Below are 12,875 nucleotides of genomic sequence, written 5' to 3' on the forward strand. Positions count from 1 at the left end.
TCACCCAGTATTCATATTTTATTAAAAATAGGCTCTAAAAAGTACAGAAACACACACTGTGCTGCAGCATTCAAGATAGCCCTTCCCCACTTTACAGGCTGCCGACGACATTACTAAAGCTTTCTGGATGACAGGGGAGGGCCAAAACATGAATCCCCTCAGCCCCCTTACACAGAAGGCCATCCTTCCATACTTGACAACTGCTCGCCAAGGAGAGGCTTCCTTACTTTTAATGACTGTAGTAGGATGACATTAGCTGTCAGGTGGTGAACGCAGCCCTTGTAGACAAAAGCATCCAACTGCATTCCACATGCAGCGAGTTCCAGAATCCATTACAGTTAAATGCCTCATACCAAGGGAAAGAAAAATATAACACCCTTTGTAAGTTGGCAGGACACCAATTTATCACTCCTGCTAGCTCTGAGAAAAGACCAGAGCTGTTGCAGGGTGATGTGAATGCTGTAGCTTGGACAAGAGATCACAGGCAGCAGCATGGAGAGGACATCGTTAGCAGAAGACAGCTTTCTGCTAGTACACCAAAATCACAGCAGGTCCCAGGACTTCTGACAAATCTCAACCTGTCAAGAAAACAGCCAACATTTTGTCAGTCCACACAGGCTTTCAAATCCGCCCCCCCCCAAGACAGTGAGTGTTGCTCTGCAAACACTAAAAACTTCTTCAGTGCCAAGCACTCCAAATAGGATGCACTCTTAAAACTACATTGTGGGAGCTTTTAGAGTAGTACTTGGTAAAGTCTGGAGGAGCTGACTGAGCAGAGTAACATACTCAAGACAGCTCTACCAACTTCACCATCTGACACAGACCACTCGCACTCCTTTTGAATTCAAGAGTGCCACGTAGAAAGGACACGTTTATGCTCTTCACAGATACAGGCTACCAAGGAGACTTCAGACTCCTCGGAGATAAGATAGCTGCACAACAGGCAGCCAAACAGCAACACAAGGATATGACTGAACGAAGCCAGTGACAATAGCTGTTTATCCAAATGAAGTAAAGTTCTGGTAAGCACATTTTCTAGAGTATTAGTGAAATCCTAACAGCCAAGTTTTCAGAAGATGTCAAATCCTTGATCTTCTATGAATAAAACAAAGGATGAAAAAGAACACTAAAAGCAATCCCTCTCTTGCAAACAGACGCATTGCTGGAAGCTGACTTTCATCCACGCATCTCGAGGCATTGAGAACCTCCCATTCAGGGAGGAAGGAGTGAAAAATAAGATCAAGAACAAAAGCTCAGATTCTGCAAGAAGCACCTCATTTTAACACTGCTTGAATAGGGCAAAACAAAAAAAGCTACGTTTATGCCCTTAAAGTTAAATTGAAACCTGTCAGAGCTCTCTGCCATTTCCTTGAGATCTTTTGAAAGCAAGAATTCTTTCACTTTTGATCCTCAAGTCTTTTACGCATGTGAGATGGTGTTACACAATCAGTGTGCTATGGTATGTGCAGACAGCACCCTCCAGTGCTGCCCGCCCTCAAAAGCATGCAGCATAACGTTGTTTCCCTGCAATAGAGGTGCAGGGACACGTATGTAGCCTCAATATACAGCCCCATGAAGAACTGAAGCACCTCGCATCTGTGGAAACAGTTAATCTGGCTAAAACAGAGGTTTGCATCTGCATTGCCAATATGGCGGGGAAAAAAAAGTCCAAAGCCATCATGACACTCTTCAGCTGAGCATTAAAAGCCAATCAATTGCGTTTGAAAAATCTTCAGGTCCATAACAACTAACAAGGTATTAATCCCTGCAGGAAAGATGGTAAAAGAAAGCTTGTGTATTTCAACAAGTGTTGATACTCAGGTCCAACACTTTAAAGGGCCCCTGCTGCACTGCTCAAAATCTACAGATCTGTCAAATCTCCAGGGATGCTAACCTGTCAAAGCACTGCAGAAATAACTCCCTAGCAGAAAGGTGGGTTCCCCCCCCCCTTTTTTTTTTTAATTTATTTAAACCAGTGAAGATAGGTGGATCAAAGACTTACCATTCTCCTCAGCCAGAGGGGCACATATGGTGGAGCAAACCAGGCAACCGCCCTTGTCACACAATTCATCACTGCCAGCTACACCATCACATCAGGTCTCCAAGAGCCTCAACACTGCCTTCGCAGCACCCTACCAGTAAAGCCAAACAGAAGATTTAGCACAAGGCCCTGCCTGGGTGTGGGACACAGCAGCACTTCTCCGCTGGTGCATCAGACATGATCTGGCTTGAACAGTGAGAAATCAACACTGTCGCTCTGAAGGGGAAAGAATTCAGTCATCACTGACACCAGCGAGTCCCCAGGAGTTAGGCGGCTGCACACCCACAGCAGCTGTGCCACACTCCCACCTCCCTGGCAGGTCTGCAGGGACCAAGTGAACCAATAGCAGAGGAAGTGGCAAAACCACGCACACATATGGCCACCACCAACACTGAATGAACATCTGTCTGCTACCCCCTCACACTCCCTCAAGTTGGCCAGCAAGGGCACAAAGGACCTTGGTGCAATGCTTCTGCATGAGGAAAACCTCTGTGCTTTCACCTCTAAAACACCTAAGGTAATGCTCGAATTTGCAGGTCAGTCAAGTCTCCAAGTACAAAGACTTCTGGGATGAACTCCCTTCCAGAAAATTATTTCCCTCTGCTTTTTTTTTAAATATAATTTAAACCAGTGTTCAACAGTTACTTTAAGGACTTACCATTCTTACTTGCTGGAGGGTCAGGCATGGTGGAACAAACCAGGCAACTGTCCTCGTCATGCAATTTATCACTGCCAGCAACACCATCAGGTCTCCAAGAGCCTCAACACTGCCTTCGCAGCACCCTACCAGTAAAGCCAAACAGAAGATTTAGCACAAGGCCCTGCCTGGGTGTGGGACACAGCAGCACTTCTCCGCTGGTGCATCAGACATGATCTGGCTTGAACAGTGAGAAATCAACACTGTCGCTCTGAAGGGGAAAGAATTCAGTCATCACTGACACCAGCGAGTCCCCAGGAGTTAGGCAGCTGCACACCCACAGCAGCTGTGCCACACTCCCACCTCCCCCAGCAGACCCATGGGCAATGAGTGAATTCATGCAAATCCTTCCCCAAAAAGAGCTGGCCGGGTTGGCATGCTAAACAAGCACATGGGACAGTGGAAATACTGCAAAAGTCCAGAGAAAAAACTGCTTCTGCAGCAGGGCACAAGACAGCTAAGCCAGAAGAGGCAGGCAGAAGTAACAGGAGCAGCCGTTGCAGCCGTTACAGCCATGCGAGGCTTCTGCCTTCGCAAGGTGAAGGCAGGAGGTCGCACACGCAGCACCAAATGCCGTGCAGCTGCCAGGCCCCTGGCAGAGGGAACAGCTGAGCCACGAACACGCGTGGTGATCGCTGCTGCTCACCTACCGGCACAGGCAGGGCAGGACCCCGCTCCCAGAGCCCGCCGCAGCCATGCCGGGGCAGCAACAGGGCGCCCCACCTGTCCTCGGCCAGGGGGCACTGTCAGCGGCTCGGAGCCGGCAACGCACCGCCCTTCCCAGGCCGCAGGTTTCTCGCCCTGCCGGACCCTGCACACAAGGGCAGCGGGACAAGGCACCAAGGGCCTGGCCGCAAGACTCCGGCAGGAAGAGACCCTCCCCCGTGTCTAGGCCAGCGGTCAAACCCACGCGTCTCTCCAGCCCCCAGGGACACCAACCTGACAAAGCACTGCAGAAGCAACTCTTTTGAAACAGAAAAAAAAATAAATTATTTTTTAAATAGTGAGGAAGTCACTTTAAGGACTTACCACTCCCACCTGCCGGAGGATCGGGCATGGCGGAGCAAAGCCGGCAACCACCCTCCTCCCAGGCCGGATCCCGCGGCATCGGCTCTCCCGGAGCCCAGCACCCTCTGCCTTGGGGACGAAACCACAGGCAACAGTTAGCACCAGGCCCCGGAAAGGTTGTGGGGAACAGCGGCGCTTCCCGCTGGTGCATCAGACATGATCTGGCTTGAACAACGAGAGATCAACACTGTCGCTCTGACGGGGAAAAAACTGTCATCACCTACACCAGCGAGTCCCCGGTCCCCCACGGCTGCTAGACTTTCCCGGGAAGGGCGGCCGCTCACTGGGGAGCGCCACAGGAGCCTAGAAATAAGCACCTGGGGAGGGGACTCCCGAGGCCGAGTGGAGGCGGCGGCCACGCCGGCAGCCCACGCGGCCCGGCCGCTCCCTCAGCGGGCGGGGAGGGAAAGAGGCGACGCCAGCGGCGGGCAGCAACCCACCCAGGCAAGGAGAGCCCCCAGGAAGGGGACAAACGTGAAAAGCCCAGACCCAGCAAGTCCCCCAGCGCCCAGCCCACTGCCTGTACCCACCTCGGCCACGCCGGAGCAAGAGGGTAATAAGCCTCGCGCGAGGCCCTTTATAGTAGGCGGCGGGGCCCGCCCCGGCCCCGCCCGCGCGGAGGCGGGAGGGCGGGAACGGCCGCCGCCGCCATGTTGGGCGGTGCCAGTCGGTCCGCCCGAGGCAGCAGCGTTAAGCCCTGCCCACCGTGCCATCACGCCTCTTCCCGCCTCTTCCAGCTGAGCGGGCCCCGTTCCCGGGGGGGACGCTGGGTAGAATCGTCCGCTCCGCGCTCCGGGGCGGCTCAGAGCCGGTGGGGGATGGCGTAAGGTGCCGCCTGGGGCCGCCATTTCGCGGTGGCGGGCAGGACGGAGAGCTACTCCCTGGCCCCGTTCCCCTCATGGCGGCCGGCTCTTCCCTGGCTCCGTTCCCCTCATGGCGGCCTGCACACCCGGCTGCAGTGCCCGGGCTTCTTGTGAGGGGAGAGGTGACGGCAGGCAGAGAGTGACACCCGGCAAGTGCTGCAGGTGCCCCAGGCTTGGGGCTTCAGCACCTCTAATGTGCTTTGCCAGGATGGGCGAGTGTGGCTTTGGAAATCTTAATTTTCTCTTTTTTTTTCTTCTTACAAGGAAAAAATGCCATGTTCAGAGCTGTTCAGTGACTTGTCCAAAGGCATGTGCAAATGCAGTGCCAGCATCAAGCCTGTGATCAACCTTAACCCAGAGCAGAAGCCCTGTTGAAGGACTGCTGGCTCCTACCGCCATGTTTTTCACAGCTCGGGCTCCGTGTTGGTGTGGTTTCAGCTCAGGTCTGTGTCACTGGGGGGATGCCTATCACAGTTGGGGGAACACATCACAGCAGCAGTTACTCTGCTTTTAGGTGGCCACAGCAAATTATGTTGCATTAAATAACTTGCCACTGAGTGACATGAGGAATGAAATAGAGAGCAAAGGAATGAGAACAGCCGGGCTTATAACCCGAGTGCTGCCTTTGCAGTGATTTTAAATTCACCTTGGAAATGGGTGTGAATCCAGTCATCTGTATCTAGTGGAGACGTGCCACATGACATCCTTGAGCACACATTGAAGGTATTTTCAGTGTCCTGCACTCGCACAGAGTGTGTGTGTCTATTCATGTTCAGAAAGGTCAGCCAAGCACAGCATCTCATCCCTCACCAGGGGCTGCTGTATAGCAGGGGGTGCCTCTGTACGATTCAGAAATGTTCTGCAGCCATGACACACACACACACACCCCAGCACCTCCTGGGGAAAGTAGGAACTTTTGTCACTAGAAAAAGGCCAACTAAAGAGATGGGGTTGAAATGGAGTCAAAGTTTAAGAGACAGGGGTACAGGTACGGGAAGGCACAAACCTATACACTAGTTTTACATCATCAGGGTGGTCTTTTGGGCTAAACACAGGAGCTGAGCAACCCTGAGTTCTGCAATAAGTAGCTCTGGTCTAGACTAGCTCAAAATCATGTAATTGCTCCATGCTTTGGCTTTTTACATTTGTAAAATACACACTGGTTATGCCACAGCACCAGGCGTGTTATGTTCAGTCGCTCACTTGGAGTTGTATGAAGTGTCAGCATCGCATGACTTGTCACATCAGTGCTTCAGCAAACCTCCTGTTACTTTGGTTATCAGGCTTCTACGAACTAAACAGGGATTCAGTGACGACGGCACCAGATCAAGCTGATTGCAAGGTGAATATGTCCTGTGGGACCAATTGAAGGGGTAGTTCAAGGATGGTGCTTGAAATGTGATGAGAACAAGAAAAGGCACATGGTCAATTTGTTGGCTAGTTTGCAAACATACAGCCAAGGGTCTCAAATCTGCCTGGAGAAGCCATTTTTTGAGATAACGATGTTTTATACACTCTGGAACGAGTAAGCCTATCTTGTTTTATTCAGCTCCTTGTCTAGTAGTATATACTGCAAGTACATATATAGGCCTTACAGTATGTTTGGCATAACACTGTGTAATTCAGCTACCATTAAAATGCTTTTTCCAAAGTAAATGTGTTTGTAGGCAACTAATTCTTGAAAGCAGCTTATCAAACAGGACTTGTGGAATAAATCTCAATCCCATTAATCCAAGTTCCAGAACACCAAAAGATGAAAAGACAATCAAAGGCAGGACATTTTAAGAGGATTATAGGGAAAACTAATCTTGTTACACTGCAAGCCCATGTCACATGTACAATGCAAAAGGAACTGTAAATGTGATTTGTGTTGCCTAGCTTGGCAAGGAAGGAAAAATGGGAAGTCCTGGGATGTTAAACAGCTGCAGCAGAGCTTAGTATCAAATGCATTTGATTTCACTGGGTTTTATTCTCCTTGGCAGAACGATGTTGAAAATCTCTTTAGCTTGATGAGTTCTTCAGCTCACTCAGGGCTCACTGTAGCAGGACTCGTTGAACTCAGGAAGTTCCTCAAGAGGCAGCAGAAGTCGGAACATACTCAGTCCCAGTTCTCCTTACTACTAATTTACAGAGGGACCTCTTCTGTGGGGCATTGCTGGCTGGAGCAGCCAGCCTGTGAAAGCTCTGCTGCGCAGCTGATGAGCAGGACTTTCGTGCACTTCTCTTGCACAGGGTGGTTGTTCACTGCAGCAACAGCACGCCGGGCTGAGCCTCTCTGGTCTCATTGTCCCTCTGTTTGCTGTATGAGTCACGCAGGAGCAGTTACTCTGTCTAGAGTGGCCAAAGCGAAGGTAAAAGGTTAAAAGGCAGTTGCTCACATGTATTTTTTAAGGAAGTACCACAACTTCTGAAGAATGCCCTTGTGTTATTTGCCAGCCTTCACAGCGGCATGTTTTCAGCTTCTTCCAAATGCCAATACAGAATCATTCTTTGCTCTAGGAAGGGGAAATTTGATGAAAGAAGTAATGCTTCTGAATTGCTAAACAAGACCTTGTTAATATCATGGGACGATTAAATATTTCACATGCCAGCATCCAACTGCTACATTGTTATGTTCAGGCTTATTTTTAAATGAGAACTGAATATTAAGAAATCCAAATTTTAACTGGGATGCAGCCTCTGACTTCCCGACACAATAACCTAAACTAAAAACCCAGCACCAGATGCCTCCAATATTCAGGAAATTTCTAATAAAGACTGGAATTTTCCAGCATAAAATTTTGTAATAGATTTTTTTTTTTTTTAAAAGGGATATGCATCAAGAAAGCCATGAAAAGATTTCTCTGAACTGTTGGGTCAGCAACTTCATTGTGGAGCACTATGATAATCAAAATAAAACAGTCAGTACACTGACAGGGCATTGAAAAAAATCTTGTGAGCATCTGCCAAATCATACGCACTGGTTTTTTGGAATATGAAAAATTCCAAATGCAAAATTCACAGAATGGATTAAAGGGCAGTAAGGAAGAAACTGACAGATTTTTTCTAGCCTGCAGCTAAAACTAGAAGCAAATGAAGACTGCAAATGACCCAGCTGAGTTTCAGCAAAAGAGACCCAGCAGGGAGATGTATTCAGATTTACCAGTTTAATAGGCCTATTTGCACATAAATGACCTTTTTTTTTTTTTTTTTTTTTTTCTTCCTACAGACTGTCAAAGAGTTTCCTTTCAAAAATGGTAGGAATGGATCATGGCTACTGTGTGACTGTTGGAGGAACTCTGGGCCTGTTTGCAGCAGCCAGTTTAGAGGTCAGTAGCTGTGGATCACCAGGGACACAAAGCACTCTTACAGAGAGATCCCAACATTCATTTTCTGATGAACACAAATCTTCCCTGGGGATGCTGCAGATTTTTAGGGTACGACCATTGCAGCGAGTCTTAAGAGTGAGCCAGGCCACTCCACCTTGCAGGACCCAGTCCTTTCCTGATTTTACTCATTTGTTCATGTTCAGCCTTAAAATTGATCAAAATGTTTAACAGTATTTCCAAGTTCAGATAAACCATTTAAAACGTGGAAACAATAAACACCTGTTAGATGAACAACTGCCTTGTTAACAGCTTTGTACTGAGGATACAGCAATTTCTGATGCTGCATGACAGCAGTAAAATTTCGCAAAATTGGCTAGAATACCGAAAACATTTTTGGAGGGAGAAGGGAGCTTTGATGGCTTACAGATTACTCTCTATGATTATTAGAAAATTAATGCATTGATGAAAGACAGTACTCTGTCAGAAAGAGATGGAGGAAAAAGACAAAAGAAATTGTAGACCAATACGATGTTAACTTAAAAGTGACTTTAGAAATCTTTACGTCCTCCTCTATCTTGCAAAAATAACTGAGTGTTTTTAGTCCATTTACATGGGACAAGCTTTTCAACTGCAATGTTGAAAGAACTCAAAAAAGGACTCAAACACATTACAAGACTTTTCAGTTTAACTCAGATGGAAATGCTGTGGTTCAACAGATAAACAGTAGTTTAGATCACCTCAGTATTATTAGCTGCGATCAGGAAGGCACCACAAGCCTTGCTATTGGCTTCTTAGGATCAGGAGGCTCCAAGGTAGGCAGCACAGGATGAAAAGAAAACGCATCTATTAGAAGCTGACCTGTTTTCAGAGTGGTACCCAGAGTGACCTTTCAACAGCACCATTTTTTGCCCTGAGGATGACAACCTTCCAGGGTAGCCAGGCAAAGAGCACAGGGCCCCATGCAGCCCGACAGTGAGTATAGCTCGCTCTCCGACTTCTTCCTGAGTTTGGGAGAACACCTCATGGAACATTTTGTTGAAATGTGTTTCTCTGGAAGGAAAGGAAAGATATTTCACATACCTCACGGATGCAGGGATCTGTCCATCACAAGTCAGATAATCTGCCTAAGAGATGTTACTTTTTTAGGAGAGGAGTTCATGGAGAGAAGGGGAGGGGAAGAGAGTAAGCATCTTTATGAAATAAAACCAAAACCACTACTAGGGAGGGAGGGGTGAGCATGCTAAAGGCTAAACCAGCTTCCCAAAAGGAAGTGCCAACAAAAAATTCTGACAGACAAGAAAACAGTAAGTAATGGCAGCAATCACAGGGATTTTGGAAATACCCCTGTGAACCACAAGGTTCTTTCGCTCCCTAGGTAGCCCAGAGGACCATGGGCTCAAGAGCTTGCAGATGCAGTATGTGTAAGCTTGTGCACAGTGCTTGTTTGAAGTGGGACCAGCTTTGTTTAGGCTGGACAGTAAACAAAAATGCACCACGTTCAGCATGTGGCAAAAGGCCATTAAAATCAATGAAGTTCTATCCAGCTGACTGATGAACGACAAGAGGTCTGCATTTGACCCAGTTTAAGTATCACTTTAATCTAGGTACATCTTCCCTATCTGCATACAATTGTGGACCAGCAGAATGGGGAGGGCTTAGATAGTAAAAGCTCTTAAATAACCTTTTTTCTTTTAAATAAAAATCAGCATTGGATTTCTACATCAGCCCTTTAGCACATGGGAATAGAAGTTAAAACACTCACCGGAAACAACAGTTACCTTTGAAGTTAGTACAGTACAAGAGAAAGCACAACAGTTATTGCTAAGAATGCTTAGAAGACACAATTATTTAAATGCATGTAGACTTTGTGACTTTGAAGTAGCACATATTCTTCACATTTTTATCCACTTCAGCAATTAAAATAACTTGGTGGCTCGACATTTTAATACAAAAGTTCCTCTATATTCACTTAACAGGCCTTAAAGGGAATTGACAAACTTTTTATGCAAATGCAGCGGCAGTTTGTAGCAGAGCTATACTGAATCTTATTTACAACAAACTATTGGTGAATTTATTTTTCCAGTGATACTTTCCTTTCCCAATTTTTCTTTCTAGGCAAGAACTAAACAGTCATCTTGGTTAAAAGCAAGCTACTGTGTGAAAACAGTGAAAGCAATACTTAGCAATCAGACCACAATATATATCCCTACTGTGACGTATTTGATTGTGGCTTTAAAACAGTAAGAACAGCAATTTGGGAGATTGCATCCATGATAAAACAGGGAATATGGATTACTGTCTGTAAAGATTCCCAGTTATCCCCAAACAGATTTTGCATGTGAACTTTGACATGACTGGTATGGGAGGTTTTGTCCCTTAACAGAGCACTGGGATTGCCTTCTCTGGGAAGCACTAATCTCCCTTCTGCTAAAGGAGGCGGAAAAAAAAAGGCATTTAAACATAAAAGACTATCTTTTGGTTGGAAATAGTAAGGATATTGAAAGAATAGTAGTAGAGGATGAAAGTATTGAAAGCATACTCTGTGAGGGATATTTTCTGCATCATTAATATGGGACATTTAAGATCTAAAACATCCTCTATTAGCAGGTTGCTAAAAAACACTGTGAAATTGGAAGTGGGAGAATGAGTAAAGTTTAAAAGCACTATGACTTTTTCATTTCTAATCAAATACAATTTTGTTGCTTTAGGATACTGCTAGTGGTATACAAAATGATTTGTTTTGTCAGAGAATAAAATACACTCTTAGATAATTATTATTCACAATCTGTATGCTTTTATTCAGTTCTAATCCCGAGATTAAATGAATACCCTTGAGATTTTAGTTTGCTCTAACAACTTAAATTTTTTTCCCCAGCCTCCTTCCATGGGATGTTGAGGTTCTTGCTGAGAAGTTCCTGGTGTTAAGTAAGTGTATGTATCCGATCAGCAGATAAAGGGAAGCAATACAGCATGTCACAGCCACAGAGATGAAGTCGAGTATTTTCAGATTTGTCACCACCTCTGGAGCAGCATTTCTTTGTCTAAGCCTAAACAGAGGAGTGCTCAAAATAAAATCACTTAAATATAGAAGCCCTTAAGGAAGATATTACATTGATTCACACTTATTCTGTTGGTTTCTATCTGCAGAATTTCAAAATAAAAGCAGCAATTACGTGATTGCTTCACAGAACAAGATTAGTGAAGTGGTATACACACATCTGGTCCCTTCCTGCAGTTAGGCACTTTTGGAAACTCCACCATTTGTCTTTATACATTAGGACAGAATAAAACTATTTTTAACTTTGATCAGTTAGAATGGAATTTTGGTTTGATCCTTAGATAACAGTAATTTCAGTGGAACTCCAAGCACAGCTACATTTAACTCTGATGTACGGTACTAAAATTTGGCCAGAGAATTGAGAGCAAGAATAACTACCCTGCTGACTCCAGATTCCCCACCTGAGTCCCTTCAGATAGAATTCTTCCTAAGGAAGTATCAGCTGTCTATATCCTAAAACAAAACAACAACAAAATTATGGGAATGTATTTTAATATTGTGGAACAAACAGGTATTGCAGTGAATCCAGGCTGCTTCTCGTTCTGTAGGCACATTTTAGCTATCCTACAAGTCCAGCATTCCCAAAATAAATTTTGCTCAAATCCTTCTTTTCTTTATGATGGATCATGAAAAGTCACGTTTCTTCCTTTGGGTAGTCAGGACTTCCTACTAACAAATAAAATATTCTGCTTTCAAAAAATTCCCTGACCAATTTAATTATTCCCCTTTAACTTTGATGTGATGCAGTTTTTTTGTCTTTGACCCATTTAAGAAAGCAGATAATACCACAAAATCCCTGGATGAACATGGACTACCTTCCTTCTTGTACACCAGCTTCAGAGTGCAACTTGTTACTCAAAATAGGAGACTTGAGCAGCAAACTTTAAGCTTGAGAACACAGCACTGGAAAAGGCATCACTTGTCAGGTTTCACATGCAGCACATCCACAAAGCCACTCTTCAGGTTTCTTCACAGGGCATTGAAACAAGAGACGTTTGATTGCACCTCTTCAAAGAAGGGTAGCACACTGTCCTTCTTTTGACAAGAGCTGCTATTAAGTGCGGCTGTATGTTTGTAAGCATAAGAAAAGGCCTGAAGGAAAGCAGTGCAAAAGCTCCTAGAATTTGGAGGTTGGCTTAAGGCTTTGAAATTTGAGAGAACAGTAACGAGTGCTTTCTTTCTAATACCAGAAAACAACAACATGAAGACTGGAGACTGTCAGACTCTAGACGTGGAAGGCAGGACAAGCAGACAGGACATTTTCTTTGGTGAAGAAAAAATGCATTGCCTACACTGTTTGGTCTCTGCTGATCTTATTTACAAGCTGAACTACTGGAAAACGAACATAAATATTTCCAGAATCTGGTTTCCAAACTCCTGAGCTACTTCCTTCAAGCCTGTATGCCCTGCATTTGGAAGTGGGATGGGCAGGTGTTAAAAAAGGTCTAAATGAACTGGACTGAAATGCACTGAAATTCAATGACTCGTTCTGCCACGTCACATCCCCTGTCTCCTCAGGAATCGCCCTCCCTTACAAGTTACTAAAGCAGATCCCTTAGGATCAAACTCCTTCCTCTGCACTTCCAAGCCGTGGCTCAAGGGCATCCCTACTTGCAGAACACTGGCTATATGATTTAAGAGGTTGGAATAATAATGTGGTAAATTCTGAAAAGAAACAAGATCACTGTCTCAGTTGTTAGCACAATAGTTACAAGCCAGATAGATTGCACTAAATACGTTGTTTTCCTTACTCCCATTTGAAAGTGATTAAGGGGAAGTTCTCTGTAGCTGAACTAAACTAAAGATTTTGACTGTAAAATTTCACAATTTACTAAATGTA

The 12,875-nt window shown here is 45.4% G+C and overlaps 3 non-coding genes across 3 annotated transcripts; all 3 read right to left on the reverse strand.

Moving 5' to 3' along the window:
- Nucleotides 1-2,203: 2,203 nt before the first annotated feature.
- LOC141471317 (small nucleolar SNORD12/SNORD106) lies at nt 2,204-2,294 on the reverse strand. Its single transcript, XR_012463513.1, has one exon. It is a non-coding gene; the product is annotated as a small nucleolar SNORD12/SNORD106 (small nucleolar RNA).
- Nucleotides 2,295-2,895: 601 nt separating this feature from the next.
- Nucleotides 2,896-2,986, reverse strand: LOC141471318 (small nucleolar SNORD12/SNORD106). The gene has a single exon (XR_012463514.1). It is a non-coding gene; the product is annotated as a small nucleolar SNORD12/SNORD106 (small nucleolar RNA).
- A 961-nt stretch (nt 2,987-3,947) lies between these two features.
- Nucleotides 3,948-4,036, reverse strand: LOC141471316 (small nucleolar SNORD12/SNORD106). Its single transcript, XR_012463512.1, has one exon. It is a non-coding gene; the product is annotated as a small nucleolar SNORD12/SNORD106 (small nucleolar RNA).
- Between the last annotated feature and the right edge of the window lie 8,839 nt (nt 4,037-12,875).

The sequence above is a fragment of the Numenius arquata genome, chromosome 12 (assembly GCF_964106895.1).
Source record: "Numenius arquata chromosome 12, bNumArq3.hap1.1, whole genome shotgun sequence".
Lineage (NCBI taxonomy): Eukaryota > Metazoa > Chordata > Aves > Charadriiformes > Scolopacidae > Numenius > Numenius arquata.